The following is a 17141-nucleotide window of genomic DNA, read 5'->3' on the forward strand; positions in this document are numbered from 1 at the left end:
ACCCAGGCATCGCATTGCCATGATAATCACAGCATTACTACAATCGGATTGGCCTTCACACTTCAGACATAACCAAAGCAAACCATTAGCAGTGAGTTCTGCTTTTGAATAGAAACGTGCTTTATTTATACTGGGAACGAATATGCTTTATATTGCACTTTCCACCATCGTATGCTACATTTAAACATGGATGGGCCTTTAAACAAACGGCAAACAACAAGTGCAGGCCCCTCGACCCTTCCAGCCTGCTCAAACGATCTAATGTGATCCCCAATCTGATTTTAACCTCAGCTCCAAATTCAAAGTAAGTCTTTCATCCACTCAGTATTCAGTGATCATTCAACAAAAGATTTCTATTGCCTGCATTCGCTGAATTTTGAGAAAGGGAGACCCCGAAAACTCACCGAAGTATAACAGAACAACTGGAACATTTCTCATTTCTGTCTTAAATGGATGCCCCATTTTAAATAAAAACCTTGATGGATCCCATTGGTCACACAAGAGGGAAAATTATGTCCGGCTCCACCCATTAAATTAGATCTTATATGCTTTGAATATGTCACTTGTAGTTAAACCAGCCACAATCATATTGAGTGGCGGAGCAGGCTCTCAGGACAGAGCCTCTACTATTGTTCGTTGCTTGCAACTTAATTATGCACGGAAGGCAGCTGTCTGGCAGCAGGAAATTCACAACAGAAAGAATAACCATTTCCCGTTTGATAAACGGGATTATGGGCGGCACGGTGGCACAGTGGTTAGCACTGCTGCCTCACAGCGCCAGAGATCTGGGTTCAATTCCCGCCTCAGGCGACTCTATGTGTGGAGTTTGCACGTTCTCCCTGTGTCTGCGTGGGTTTCCTTCGGGTGCTCCGGTTTTCTCCCACACTCCAAAGATGTGCAGGTCAGGTGAATTGGCCATGCTAAATAGCCCGTAGCCTTAGGTAAGGGTGATGTGTGGGTTGCGCTTCGGCGGGTGCGGTGTGGACTTGTTGGGCCGAAGGGCCTGTTTCCACACTGCAAGTAATCTAAGTAATCTAATCTAAACTGGCCAGAAAGAAAGAAAATGCGGTTATCAATACCGAATATGTGCTAGGTGGTTTTTGCAGGGGGAAAATTTGGCAGTATGTGCGTTCTCAATTCAAAATCCCAGTTAACTGACCTTCCATGCAATACTTTGGGAAATCTACGTCAAATTCGTTCGGCTCTGGATGGGCTTGCTACTTCTGGCACATGGCACCAACATTTTCAGGATAGCTGGTGAGAAATCTCGGCATTCAGTATTCTATGTGATCCCTTAATAAAGTCTTTCAAGATTTATCCCTGTTTACATCCGGAATGTCGATATTCGCTAATGATTTTGGGCTCCTCAATAGCCAGTTTTGAATTTGCAATTTGCAGTTGCACAATGCGTTCACCAGGTAGAGAGTTAAATAGATTGAATGGATGTTCCAGTTCCCTCCTACAGTCTAAATAGCTACAAACTAGTTGAATTAGCCATGCTAAATTGCCGATAGGTTTCAGGGGTTTGTAGGTTAGGTGCAATAGTCACTGAAATGCAGGTCTACAGGAATGTGGTATGGAGTTGAGAGTGAACGTGATTCTATTTGGAAGGGGAGTGTGGCCTTGTCGGGCCGAATAGCCTTAACTTTGTCGTTAATCTACGATTTAGAATAGTCTGCACAACTTTAATTTGTGTAAATAACTTTTGTCTGCTTGATACTTTGCAGAAGTGCTTTCAGATGCTCCCCACCTGCCTTTGAATATCCCACTTACCTTTAAAATACGAGTTGCAACATTTCGACTCAATTTCTTCGAACTGTTTGCTTAGACTTTCAGTTAGAATAAAGGCCGTGAGAATTTGTCATAAAATAACTGATGAGGTGATGTCAAGCTAATCAGAGAATTTATGACTGCAAAACAAAGGGATGGATCTGAGAAATATCCACAAATGATATCATGTGGGTAAATGCCAAAAAATCTAGAAAAAGCTACCACATTGCACGGAAAGTATTAGAGAATTCGATAGCAACTCGGGAGAAACCAAAGAACAGATCTGTACACAAATTTGAGGCAATTGTAAAAGCAAAATGGTTATGAAAGTCGTGGATTTCTAACTGCCAACATTTAATTTGGTAGTCTTAGCGAGATTGGTCTCCAACGAGAGGAAATGTTAATATGGATGCGTTGTCCTTGTTTATTCTCCCTTATAGAAAAGAAAAGTTCATTTGAAGATGCCTTCATTCGATATTTTTTCTCTTCTATCATGTCTTCTCTCATAAGTTCATAACATCATAAGCGATAGGAGCAGAAAGGATCCATTCTGTGATGGCGGATATGCTCATCACCCTTATTTTCCCGCCTTCTCTTTCTATTTCTTCAACCCGTTACAGAGTAAAAAGCCGTGTAACTCATCCTTAAATTTGCTAATTGTCACTGCGTCCACTGTTGTTTGGTCTATCGAATTAATCAGATTCATTATGCTTTGGAAGAAGGAGTTTTTTCACAATAAATGCACAATTCCTCTGATGCTTTAAGTTGCTTTGTAAACCTCGATTCTCATTTATCATCCACCATTTGCCCCGCATGTACAGTCCAATTGCATGACTTTTCCACCATCCTGATTGTTTCTGAGTTTTCATATTTTACCAGGAAAGTGTGTATGAACCATCGCAATCCTCTACGACTGATAGTATGGAATGGACAGACAGGCACATCACGCCCATTACCTTCATCCAGGGCCTCATATAATCCTTCCAGGTGAGACAGAGGTTCACCTGCCTCTTATATAAACTAATTTACTTCATCAAGTCCCCCCGATGTGGTCTTCTCTGTCGGGCAGACCAAATATAAACCAAAGGACAGTTTCATCAAATATCTCAGCCAGACCTGCAGGGGCCGACCTGATCTACCAGTCTCCACTCTTTTTAGTTCTTCTTCAGACTCCATTTCCAACATGGCCAGCTTTGGCGTGGTCTATTGCCACAGCGAATGGCATTGTAAATTGGTGTAACAACACCTCATCTTCCACCGAGGCAGCGTGCAGCTCAGAGCTCTCAAAGCTGAGTGCTTTAATTTCAAATAACGTCCTTTCCCATAACCCAACACCCATCATAGCCTCTCCCTTTCCCCTTCCATTCGTCTCATCGGTCCTTTCTTCTCGCCATCAAATTGATCATTTCTCCCATCTACCAAACAGGCTGTACCATCTACCTGTGCTCACCCATCCCCACCTCGCCACCCTGTCCGCCTACCCCGTTTATACCCAGCGCCCGTTACACCGACCGCCAGTCCAGAAAGCGGGCTACACCCGAGAAGATAAATTGTCCACCTTCTAATGCTGTCTGTCTTTCATCCATCATCCTGCTTGTCCAATATGGGGGCAGACAGTGGCAGATACGGAGACACTGGTTCATTCACAAACTTCAACACACCATGCATCACAGACTGAGACAGACCAGATTCATACGTATAAAGAGAACAACATGAAGATCCATGTAAACCCAAACATCAACATACACAAACAATCACCCTAAAATTTGTAGACAGAAAACGGAAACTCGCAGCACCCAAAAACACGTACACAAGCACATAGATCCTTTGACAGGCAAGGAGAGCCGTGCAGAATGAAGCATGTGATGAACTATGTTTACGGAGACCGAGTCGATTTTTTTTTTCGTTAATCTGATTTTGCAAAATCGGTTTTGGTTTGCAGCTAATAACTCTAAACTATAAGCTAAAGTTGAGTTTTAAACCACGTGCAAGTGTTAAAATGAAAACACAAGTGATAACAAACAGGCTTTTGTATATTCGGGAATTCATGTTTGAGGTTCAACGCGGGTTGTTACCTGATCGAAAGATCCTACATAGGGAGTGGTTGGAGCAAAGTCCGGACAAAACCTCATATTAAAGGAGATGGCACACGATGAATGGTAGGAGGAATCTCATAGCGACGATCATTGTTCTCTCAGTATGTCGGCAGACTGCTAAATGGATTTTGGACTGCTGCTTTTAAGGAGATCAATTCTTTGTTGTCATTACAGCATGCAGCTTTGAAAGCTCCCTGCCTAATATCCCCCGGAAGGCTCTTACAGTTTCAGAGAATAGAAAATGACGATATATGAGTCATGCCATCTTTTAGGTGAATTATAATACATACCATCATAAAAACAATCTGGAAGTAATTATCTATGCCTGCAGAACGACGCATCATGGAAATCTGCCAAGTAATAGGGTCTGATTCGTGTTTATCTTTATTTGACTTATCCCTTTACTGTGATTGTGTATCCTCCAGTCTTGCACGTATTATGTTGAAAATAAAGCCTTTTTGGTTCATTACATTGACATTGTTTTTGAGCTTTGCGCAGCTTAATTTGCTGTTTGTTTTGACAAAAACTTCTAAGTATTTCTTGCTTACAGTTTACACAAGTGCCTTGAATTGAGTATTTACAGAGACTGAGGTTAGAGATTTTAAAGTCCAGTTCGGATACATTGCCATACATTTGAGGATAGCAAAATGTTGTAATTTGACGGTGTTGCGAATACAGAGGGAGAAAGGGTCACTTATGTCGGGTGTCTACTTCTCTCTCATTGGAACCCACAAACACAAGGAAAAATGCGCTAAAATGCAGACAGTTTAGCATGCGTGCTTTCGTGCATCTTAGCGTACAGATAAATGCACATATTCTTTTCATTCCACACATAAGCATCGACAGTGACCTGCAGATACTCAGGCACCAGCAGACAATCACACAGTCAATCCAGCACTGACTACAAACAGTACAAAGCCTCACAATCTTACAGTGATATACATAAATGCACGGAACAAAAGTCACATAAGTATGAAAACATCCAAAAGGACGCGGATGTCGTTATGCACATCGACACAGATGTAAAGACACACGTGCAGAAACAAATACACGTGCAGAAGCAGAGGAAGAGAGAGGGAAGGAGTCCTGGCCAACCCAACGTGATTGTGATACCAATGAAATTGGTAGAAACAAGTTCTCTCACACAGAAAAAAAAATGAAAAAAATGAAACACACATATTGGCAAATTAATAAATGCGTACTTTAAAGTATATACACAGGCGTGTGTGAACAAACATACATGGATATGAATAGGTGGAAATGAAGATAAGGACAGACGTATGTATCAACCTTTTCTCCATGCAAAAATTGGCACACTCATCGACATATATAAATACAGAGAGAATATCACACAGTCACACACTGAGCACTAATTTATGCGAAGAATGCAACATCTACAAATATAAAACACATACGTACTCTCACAAGCAAGGTTACAATAGCGCAGACGTACAAACAGTGACCCATCAATAAATTCAGATGTAAATATGCAACAAAACATACACAAAGAGTTTTGAAGAAGGGCTTATGGCTGAACCGTCGATTCTCCTGCTCCTTGGATGCTGCCTGACCTGATGCGCTTTTTCAGCAACATATTTTCAGCTCAGACACACAGAACCACTTAGAAATGCAGTGACTGACACATTCAGCAAATGCAAATGCAGCATTAGTCATCATAGTAGCAAATGTCCACACATAGACAGCCGAAACACAAGTACATGCTAAGCAGATGCAGAATCAAAGAAGAAGACACTGAGGACAGTTTAGCATCAAAATAGTGCGATTTATCAAAGACACGGAAGAGTGGTCACTGATGGACTGAATGCATTGACTGAAACAAATTAGAAAGGTATAACCTTTGGTGAGCCAATGAAATTCTCAATTATGGATTGGAATTTGGAATTTTTTAATCTTAATTCCAAGACATGTCATGAAGTTTCACTTTGTTGATAACGTAAGCCACCTGTCACTTCGAAGACACATGTTAAGGGTTTCAAGAAAGGGAAAATGTGGTCACAACTTCGGCATTTTCCATTTGATAGGGCACGTCACAGTTTGATCAAATCGATTCTCCAGTATGCACTGCAAGAAAATGTGATTTGAATTATGTACTTGTTGAACAAAATCTTCAGAGACAGCCCTTGAGCATTAAGAGTTTATTACGAAATGGGGAGAGCACTGTCCAAAGTACGGCTCAGCAGAACTCCGAAGTACAACAGAACGTTGCAGGATTACATTGAAAACCAGGCATGAGCTCAGACATAGGCTGACGGTTAATTACATGATATCAGGTTGGTACTGAGTCAGATGACATCTCTCAGAGTCAGCCGTAATTGATATGACACATTCCACAAGTGGACTGGAGTGAACTTTATCACGTCATGTTTGTTGCAGGGACTTGCAACAAATGTAGGACACAAGTCTTAAGTAGAGCAGAAACATATATTAGCAATATATCGTAAACGAAATGACAGAGCTAAGTATGCTTCAGCAACTAAGCTATGTGTTCTAGCAATACATCAGAGTGAGGAAACAAGGAGCAGGCAAACAATGGCGTCTTGAACAGATAAACTATAAACTGGCATTGCATCATAATGAGACAGGCACAGCTCATATACCAAGGATTTTCTTCTGCTGACGTGAAGGGCACTTAAGCCAAATGGTTTCTTAAACAGGACGGAAATAACATCCAAGAAAATGGCTTCCACAATCGTCCATTTTCTTTTCACCATCTAAAAAGCAGGTCAGGATCTTCAGCAAAAGCGTAAAACTAGCGAGACCCAAGGGACTTGTCTAGAGGTGGAGGTTCTAAATCAGATAGGTAGTCCCACGAATTTGAGGTGTCAGCGCTGTTAGGGCTGGGATCTGGGGTTCAGGGCCTAATCCAGTGAAGGGTAACCGTGACCAGCTGGGCTAATTATGAGATGGAGACGAGAAGTGAGACAAAGCACCCACAACACTGCTTAATGAAACTAACAAGGATCGCAAGAAGAACACAGACAACAAGGACAATGAGCACTTGTTGAAGGGCACTGGCCCAAGATCTGAGCGACGAGCCCAAGCAACTCCACAAGTTGCACCGGGAGTTGGGTTCCCACTGAGGCAGTGCTCTCTTGCATCGATATCTTTGCGTCCACTGGAGTCTTCCTTGAATTTTGACTGCTGTGCGGGTGATTATTCGAACAAGATCCTGGCATTCCCACATAGGCTCCGATTTTCGGCGGTCCCCATTCTTAGACTTAGTGTGCCTGTGACTATGAACATTAAAGACGATTAGTTTACGTATGCAGATACTTCCCACTTTTCTACCAGTGTTGTGGCAGTAGTGTCAGTCGTTGGGAGGATTCATTGACTCAGTTCGACGACTATAATTAGACGGTATTTGTACCAATGTACTCGAGATAATTTTATAAAAACAAGTTAGAGAAAAGTAAAAAGGACCACCAGGCAAGGGAGTGGATTTGGAACCCTCCTTGCCCAAGTGTGTACAACTTTGCACATAATCAGCTAAAACAGGCAGAAGCAACGAAGGAACACAAACTTTTACCGCTTTGGGCACCCATATCTTGGTTTGAGTACCGAGGGAGCACCCGATTGGAGTCCATAGCTTGTGGTCTTCAGCCTAGTCTTACCGCTCTCATTGCTGTGCCTTACCCAGATCAGGCATTTCCGTCCTTACCTTGTCTCTGTGAGGATTTAATATTCTATGTTCCTACAAGTCTCCGTAATCGTGGCTACACCAAAAGCACAACAAGAGTCATCCTTTTGCTAGAATGCAACATGTCAAACCATACGTTAGCTCCAAGGCAGCTGCAAAGACACTTCTCTCCTTAGTAGCTACATTTCCAGTTAAAGTAAGGGTCTGCCTGTTAAATTTTCCAGTGTCCCCTCGGGAATGGGCTGCTCAGTAGTGGTTGTTTTGTGGGCATCTGAGGTAGTTTGTGCCCCCAGTTGGGATGTTGGTTTCAGTCAACCTTTTCGGGGTTGGCTAATGGCCATCGGGATCGCTAGGTTGTTGGACCACTTCGGTTTTGCTTGCAACCTGGATCGTGGTTTGGTCTCAATCTGGACAACCCAGTAGAAAATCACTGCTTACTGGAATTGTGCATGGAATTGTTAGACTAGTTCATCTCATTTGTCTGGAACATGTCGGTGACACCAGAAGGAATACATCGCAAAAGCATCGCATTAAACGAAGGTGAGTCAGCTTGTCAATTGAAAGGTTGATTGCCTGATAAAAATTCCTTACCAGGCAACATATTGCAATATTGACCTCCTGACTCCAAAGGTTTGAGATTGCATTTCAGTTCATCACGAATATTTGAAGGTTGTTGTCAAACTCGTTCTAATGACGGCATTGAGTGGTACGCCTCGTTGTCATTGCCAGAGAATCAAGCCTTCATATCGTCATAACTACAGACGGGCCCGAGGAGTAGCATTATAATCTGTATTGTCCTTCGAATATATTGAGCAATTGGACTTGTTCTCCTTGCAGTCAGGGGCTTGGTTCATTCACATTAATCTGCTTTTGGAGACAGCCCCGGTTATGGATTACTCAGGCCACTTACTTTTATGACGTCGGCTATGAAGATGGTTACCAATACTGAAACCTTCATCTTCACAGAAACGGAGCTGTGGAATCAAAGGTCATGTGGATAAGGCAAAAGCAGGATACCGATTGTGGATGAACAGCCATGATCATTGACATGGAAATTAAATCGACCTGACTCAATTATTGGCAAGATCAAAGAAAGGAGCTTCATTCTAAATTCTGCAGAATTGACTCCTTTACACGAAGGGTCCGGGTAATAGTCGTGCCTTAAGTAATCCTACAAAGAGACTCATTATCAGAGAATAAATACAGCACAAAAAGGGTTCAGTGAACTTTTGCGTGATATTAGAGCAAAACCCCATGGAAGGTGATTGCCATCTCTAGAGTGTTTAGGAGACAGCAAGTTTAAGGGTGGTTTTAGTCTTGGAACCACCACTGGCTGAGTTGAACTCGGCAAAGACGTACCAGGCACGTAGTTTCTTGGTTTACAAAAACCAAGTTATTGAGGTAGATACGCCCAATGCGAGAGGGGACCTCCGCAGTTAAAATGCAAGTCAAAGGGAAAAGATAATAGTACCGCTCGAGAGAGAGAGAGAGCTGAACACTTTTCCAGTTGCACTAAAAATGGCAAGAGCAATCAAAGGGAGAGTCCACACAGGACTTGAAATGGCCAACCAAGAATACAATACATGTTAATAATACGGCCCAGAGTCTGAAAAGCAGTCAGAATTGTGGATTGAAGAATGTGGTTTTCCGGAGTGAGGAAGTTTTAGTAAAAGTCAGCTGGAAGTATTGAGGTCGAAGTTGGAGGAGAGAGAGAAGGAGAAAAGGAAGAGAAAAATAGAACCCATGAGATAGAGTGCTTACAACATGTGCAAGGCTGAAGCTGGTATCAGGGAAAGGAAATCTCAAGTAAAAGATAGATCACATACACGTACAAACACCAGCATCCATGCAGACACATTGGAAGACAACCTCACGAAGCTGGACTGTGTCTTAAGTCTGTTTCAGATTCTGACCTTGATAACTGCCCTCCGAGACCTACAGTACCCTACAAGATCCGCCTGGCGAAGATTCCACGTCAGCGGCCGCTGCCTCAGGATCTGCACGCCACACCCGCAACCAATTGAAGCAAGACGCCCAAAACGAGGACGACCACTCTAAGACAGAAAGGCATTCAGGGCCTGTTTGCGGTCACCCTCCGATTGATAAGTCAAACGGTGCCGGGCACTGGTGTACGATCATCAAACCAGGTAGTTCTGCAAGACACAATGGTTGAAATTGAAGGTCCAGAGAGCATCCAGTGTTGGTAAACCGGCCATGGACCATGAAGGATCTGGAAAGTGCCTATGGGCAGATGCCCGACTCACGCGATTTTCGAGGTAATAAGTTCGCCGAAGAAGTGACAAAGTTCTGTACTGAGTTCCGTCCCACGTCACATGAGATGAGATGTCTCCTGGGACGAAAGGTAGGTGCCAGTGTCACGAAAATGAAGTATGTTTGGCCAAATGCAACCGTTCATGGCAGGGTAGCCGCCATACAAGCGGGGCAGAACGGAGACTTCAATTCTTTTGTTGCAGCGCTGGCAACCGCCTGTAGGGAGGCATTCTCAGTGCGAATGGGCATGACCAAAATTACAATGTGTAAACAACGGGAAGTGAGACCGTGTCCCAGTAACTGACGTGCCTCACTGAAGTCCATGATGCCCATAGTGGACTGAGACCACCTGAGAACATAACTGCGGCAGAAACCATACCTTATGAGGCACACCTGAGTAACAGCTTCATAAATGGAATGAAAGACGAAAAAGCAAAAACATATAAAAGAGACATGTATTCCCTCGTACACGGGAAAGCTGAATTTTAATAGAACAACACGCGATACATGCTGAAAAATTGCTTACCCAAGAAAAGGATAAGCAGAAGCTAAAGATGGAACAGCAAGCACATAAATCTCATACAAATGGTCACCCAGCCGTTGGAAGGAGGGGCTGCAGGAAGAGAGAGAGGCACAGGTGGAGTTCGCAGCGCGGGCAGCGGTAGATCTGGTGAATGCTTTGTTTGCGGAGCAATGGACTGATGGGTGAGACAGTGCTAACACAGACAGCCTCAGCTGGTTCTGGAGGATGATCGACAGGGTGACTGACAGGGGAAGGCTGAGGTGGAGGTGACAAGTCCACAAGGCATAGAACCAAGTGAAAGCAGCACTGCAACAACCAACAGGAGTGAAGCTGCTTGATCTAGCACCTGGAGAGTGGGTAGTGGTGAAAGACTTCAGCAGGAAGAACTGGAAAGTGAAGAGGTGGCTTGGACCATTTTAAGTGATCCGTACAACACAGACAGCAGTTATGATCGCAGAAAGAGCCACATGTACACACGCAAGATATTGCAAGTGTGTAGCTGGGCCTGAGTAGACATCAGACAGCACCGGAACCAATTAAGTGCAAGTAGTGATTCGAAGCCTCATACGAATATGGGTCTGCCCCAGCTCAGACTTTTAGCAAGTGCCCTGGTAGGACAATTCATACGGGCTGAGGCATTGATGGACCGCACCCCTACCATGGCGTTGACGTGTGTCACGTGTGAACATGGGCTATGTACAGGGCACACCAGAACAAGTGACGATACCACCACAAACTCGGTGGTGTCTGAGGAAAGGTCTGGTATTTCCTTAACATTATTTGATGCATAGCTACTCTGGCTTTGTATTTTTGTTTGTTGTTGCTGTAGTTGTCGTTGATGTCATAAAATGACAAAAAAGATGGAGAATGGAATGGAAAACTATCCACTTATTGTGAAATTTGAAAGAGAATGCTTTTCTCCTTTTCTAACACCTGCAGTCAGCTTATCACTGATGAATTCTGTCCACATCCAATACGAACTTGCGACAGTCGATCACAGAAAAAGCTAAAGAACTAATATGTCTAAGACCAGGGGATGAGAGAATAACAATTTGAATTCTCCCAGTCTTTGCCCTTGAGAGTGTGATAAGAAATAGTCTAAGTAAAGCATCAAAACAATGATCAGTACTCCTTACATTAAGGCATCTGGTTTAGTGTAATGGAGTCAATTCGGCAGAATTTAAAATAAAGCTCCTTTCTTTGCTCTTGCTAATAATTGAGTCAAGTCGATTTAATTTCCACGACAATCATAATGAATGGTGGTGCTGGCTCGTAGGGCCGAATAGCCCTCTCCTGCACATATTGCCTATTGTCTCTTGTGTGCTGGAGACTATCAGGAGATATTGGGGTCTCACTGGCTCTCCTTGAATTACATCCCTTTCGCCCATCCATATCAGTGTCATCCCCATCCTTAAATAGTGTCAGTATGTCAGGCATAAGCTCAGGATCCCGACTGGTACTTAGATTCTTTTACAGTGCTTTTGCTTCAATAGCATTTTTTACACTTTCTATTTCACCACTTACTACCATTGCCAATTGGATGTGCAGTACTCAATTTATCGTATGGGATGGTTGAGGTAAACATTAGTAAATGTTGCCATGCTTTCAACTAATTATGAGGCAATAACACAGATGACTGGAAATGCATGATAGTGCATAAACCATTCAATCTTGCCAATCTTGTTAACGCAAAATGGAAACTGAACACGTGACTGAGACATTTCACTATTAATTAATAAGAACAAACAGATTTTAAAGTCCCTAAAATGATTCAAGTGTGCGTAAAGTTGCAGTCATGAAATTGTATCAGGATTGTTCTATTAGGTGCATATCACACGCAGCTTATTAAATCACAAGTTTTGTTCTTCTTTACGAATAGTTTTGCCTCGAGACTTCAATATGAAAGTGAAATCCCCTCATTCCAGACCCAATTGCATAATATAAAATGCGCACTGTTCCCAATCCTGAAATCCATTATAAATAACCGGTTGCAAACTCTCAATGTGAATCCCAGATTTAGTTCCTTAAGCGGTTCTGATCAGTCATTGCTCAGGCATTGCATCATAGGGTGTGAAATGACTGCAGCTGCATCAATAACGTCATGTCTACTCACACAGTATCAAAATGCTTCGTATGCACAAATGAAAACGTTATTAAAAGACACTGATATCAACAATACTATCTTAACTTTTGTCGCATGATTTCTACTTCAGAAAATCATGTTGAACTGATACTTCAGTTTTTCATGAGGAAGGGAAATTGACATCGAATAAAGTTACGAATGACACTGCGTACGCACAAATGAGATGCAGCAGTCTAAAAAATAATTCTGCTCGAATCATTTTCTGAAAACTACCAATGGTTTGGGATATTTACATCCATCTTCATACTTCCAGTTTTACAATTTCTTCATATTATTTTTGTGGTTTTCACTGCAATTCCTCTACTGAATGATCAAACGTTAAAGTCTGAGATGATTGCACTCAATGTTCCGATTAGATAGTCTTTTTTTTTAAATTAATACACAGATACCTACTTCCAAACCGGAATAGAATCATTCTGCACTCGAATCCAAGGGTTACAGAGTTACAACTTTAACTGACTTCACTCAATCCTTCAATTAGTCCAACACCCGGTGATAACGGGTGAAATCGATCTTTGTCAGAAGCAGAGGTTATGCGAGATATGCGAGCAGGTTTACACTTGTGTCAAATATTGAGAATATTTTGTTTAAAGATTTTAATGTCGCCTACCGCCATTTTGAATTTCATGAAAGTAAAAAAAATGTCGAGTTAACAATTGATAGTCTTGCCATCATAGTCTCGGAGAACAACACTTCTGGATCTCGAGAGCCAGGAAACAAAACAGAAGAATTCAATCAACAACAAGCAAATGTGCATCAATAAAAGACCACAAAAAGGTCATTGTTCTGCGAGCTTCAGAGTCTCGGGGCTGAGAGGGTCTCTCTCTCTTCCTGGCAACTATTTTTCTATTTCAGTTTTTTTTAGATTTCGGTGATTCTATGTGTCATGAAACATTCACATTCCAGAACATTCAAAATTAGGGAGTTCCAATTCTTATAATGTTTTCAAGCCTCTTGTGCGTGCTTCTTCAGGAGTCGACGACGAAGAGGAAAATACAATGGAGAATGTAACAGTCGCCCTCTGTGTCCCATTGGATCAACTCAGGAAAGTCTGGATATTCTGCGGCAAGCAACTATAAATAATGCATATTTGTACAAGCCAATTAAACTTGTTAGGCACAAGAGCTTACGGGGCGTATTGAAGCATGTCACAAACCTCAAAGTAGGTCCAATGATTGTTAAATGGGGTTTCACCCGTCATAAGTCTGCGAAAGCAAGTCCTTTATTACCAATCTCTGTGAATCGTGAGATTCTTTTACCAACACTTGCAGTCCAGACACGAGAGCCCTGTTGAGTTCTTGCACTCATAAAACGTGGATAAGTAGCGAGAACTGTAACAGCTTTTTAAACAGCATTCTGTCTCTGGCCAGCTTTCCGGGTCTTTTGGGAAGTGACTACAGCAACAATCCAGTTTGGGACAGTAATTTTGGGATATTTAGGGGGACAGGGTGCCAGTCCCATGGGACGTTTTTGAAAGTGTTCGCTGAACGCTGATTTTGATTGCAAATATACGGGCTGATGGCTCGTAGCCACATTCATAAATTCAACAAGGGAAAAGTATTTGCCCAAAATGGCGATTCCCCAGCTCATCGGATGCTGCCAGACCTGCTCTCCTTTTTCATTACTACACTCTAGATTCTAATATCAAGCATCTGTAATCTTCACGTTCTCTAATGAAATCGCTTAAGTTAGGTGTTGCATTTAGTTGTCTACCATGATGTTTCAGCGTCGCTTCCGTGGGGACAAAAGCACGGAGTTCGGCCTGCACAGCAGAACAAGGTTGTCCTGACCCGGTCACCGCTGTTTTGATCTTACATGTAGAATGGTTTGATCCAATCGTCACCTGCCTAGTCGTATGCGCAGAAACGTTCCCTTTAGGCAAACAAAGAGGACACAAACAAAGACAAACTGTGACGCTATAGCCAATTCTCAAGGTCACCAAATGTTCGTCGTGTTCAGCACAGATTAGGATAATGTACTTAACCGATATCTGCAATTTTAATTCGCCCCATGCATCACTCCCATTTACACTTACGCAAATTTAAACTGTTGAAAGCACTAATTCATTTCTGCACAAGACCCGGTAATGAAGGGGACCATGCCAGCTATACGAATTGTTCAAGAAAATCTTGAGAGGCAGAACTTGAGCATTAGCCCGTTTATTAAAAGAATCATCATGGAGATATCCTCGGCCTTAAAAGTGGCTCGGTTGGATTCTGAAGTACAGCACAAAGTTACAAGATTATATAGAAAAGAAGACAAGACTGAGACACAGATTGACCATTAACTATAAAGGGTCAGGATGGTCCAAGGAGGTACCGAATCAGGGGTCAGCTGTCAAGGTCATCCCTAAAAGATGCTACAACTTCTGCAAGTAAACAGCAGTGAAAGTTATCACCTAACATGCTATTACCAGAAGGTCCGTGACAAATGCAGGACAGATTTCCTTAATGTGACGTTGAGAGAGAGAAGCTAATTGACAAGAGGAGGCGTCTTTGAGCAATTAAGCTGCACAGACCAGCAATGTATCACAGCGGGAGAGGAATTAAGCTATGTGCGAGACAGCCACCCAAGGCTACATACCAAATGCTATTGATCTGTTGGGGGAGGGGTCCTTCAACAACAGGTTTCCTTAACCAGGAGGGAAGCCATAGCCCAGAAAACGGCTTCCACAGATACCAATGCATAAGCACTTAAAATAGCCTGTTTTACCTCTTCATAATGTCTAGACCCCTCATCTGACAATGCGGCAAATTCCTTACTGACTCTGATGAAAAGTTTATTCTGGAATACCCATTATTCCTAGAATCACGACATCTGCCTAGCGAATTTTTACATTGAAATAAAGAAGATTTCAACATATTTCTCATTACATCATGGTAAAGGTTTGACATATATTTAAACATCAATGCCCTCTCTTTTAATCTCCATCCTGTTAACTTGTCTTTGCTGACTGAGTCGCAACTTTTCAAAATCAAATCCTCTCTCTCTCCCTCTATGTCTCCCGTTCGTCTCTCTCTCTTTGCTCAGTTAAGAACACTTTTTCTCTCTTTCTCCTCTCTCTTCTTCCTGTTTCTTCTCTCTCCCTTTTCCTCTTTCTTCTCTCTCTCCTTCTCTTTGTCTCTCCCTTTGTTTATCTTCGACCTCCGTTTTCGTTAGTTGCTATTTATCTTTTCTCTGCATCTACTGCACAGATCTGTTCCTCGGACTCACGTAAATGTTTGAGGAATTCCCTTACAATGTCAGCTTTACATTTGTCATTAGTTTAACGCAAATCAAACTTCTTCATGTAATTTTGAAAGGACGGCCTTTTTCTTTCGTTGTACACTTACTTGGCAAAGTTAATAATCATCTTAATATCACAGAAGCTCTTTAGCAATTTTAAGAGCCATTCCTCTCACTTCACATTTAATTAACCTCATTTAATCACTGGAATTAGATCAATTGTGTCGCCTATGTTTTCTTTAATGATCAAGACACTAAAATGTTAATGTTTCAATCTCCTGGGCTTTTTCGGACTCCAAATCTATTCAAATCTATCCAAATCGCTGACTGGATACTTTAAACGTGTTCAAATCACGAATCCGTGACCCAAACTGTTCAAATTCGGTCTATGTCCCCCTAAACTGTTACAGCACAGGGTAAACCCCTTTACTAAATTAAACTAGCAACACAGATAAGATTCATCCAGTGATACCATCTGTTAAAATTCGACAGGCAAAGAAGTATCCCAAACGTCACTACCTAGAGTAAAAATTAATAACTTTATGTTCAAGTCTAATACAGAATTTTAACTGACAACTATTTATAACTCCTTTCTCTTAAGCCTGTCTTCTACCTCGACTCCACATTACTTGTCCGATAAAAAAAATCCCAAATACAATTAATATAAAAAAGTAACGCGTGTCAAAAACAGGAGCTTTGCCGAATTTCCTCTGTAGATCTGTCTGTCTTCTTTTCTGCTTCTTAGGGATTCTGCATCACAGGTCTTTGATCGATAAAGATTGCTTTTTTTGAGAGCAGTTCTGCCGGCAGTCTGGGCTAGTTGGAGATTTGCTGCTCTTTGACACTCTGGCTAACTGTTCAAAATGTGTGATAGTTTTACGCTAAACCATCGGTTTATTTCGTTGTTTTAAATATTGTCGAAATAATAAAAGCAAACATGATTGCGTGTTGGTACCTTGGTTTTAATTTAAAATGATTGGCTGAATTTGAATTTGATTTTTTTTGGATCATAGCAACTCACCGACTGGTGGCGATTCGAACATGCTACATTTTTCGTTTTCCTATACCCGTGTCTTTGCTAAACGTTGCTAGTCTTTAAACTCGTTTACAGGTACAATGCACCGACAACTTTTTAACAGATCTAATGTCAGCTTTCAATATTGGGAATGGCATTGGCCTGCTTCGCAGTGTACATAGACCCCAACAAGTGGATAATGGTAGAATTCATAATGTATTGGCTCTCATTTTTCATAAGTCATTGAAAGCAATATTGAATGAGCAGAAAGCAGTTCGGAAGATAAATGGCGTGTTGACCGAAATTTCAAGGGGATTTCTGTACAGGAGTAAGGTTCTCTTAGTGCAGTTGTACAGGATCTAGGTAAGACCTCATCGCCAACATTGTGGAGTAATGACTGCAGTTCTAATTTCCTTACATAATAAAGCACAAACCTGACA

This window comes from Chiloscyllium punctatum, chromosome 43 (genome assembly GCF_047496795.1).
Source record: "Chiloscyllium punctatum isolate Juve2018m chromosome 43, sChiPun1.3, whole genome shotgun sequence".
In the NCBI taxonomy this organism is placed as follows: domain Eukaryota; kingdom Metazoa; phylum Chordata; class Chondrichthyes; order Orectolobiformes; family Hemiscylliidae; genus Chiloscyllium; species Chiloscyllium punctatum.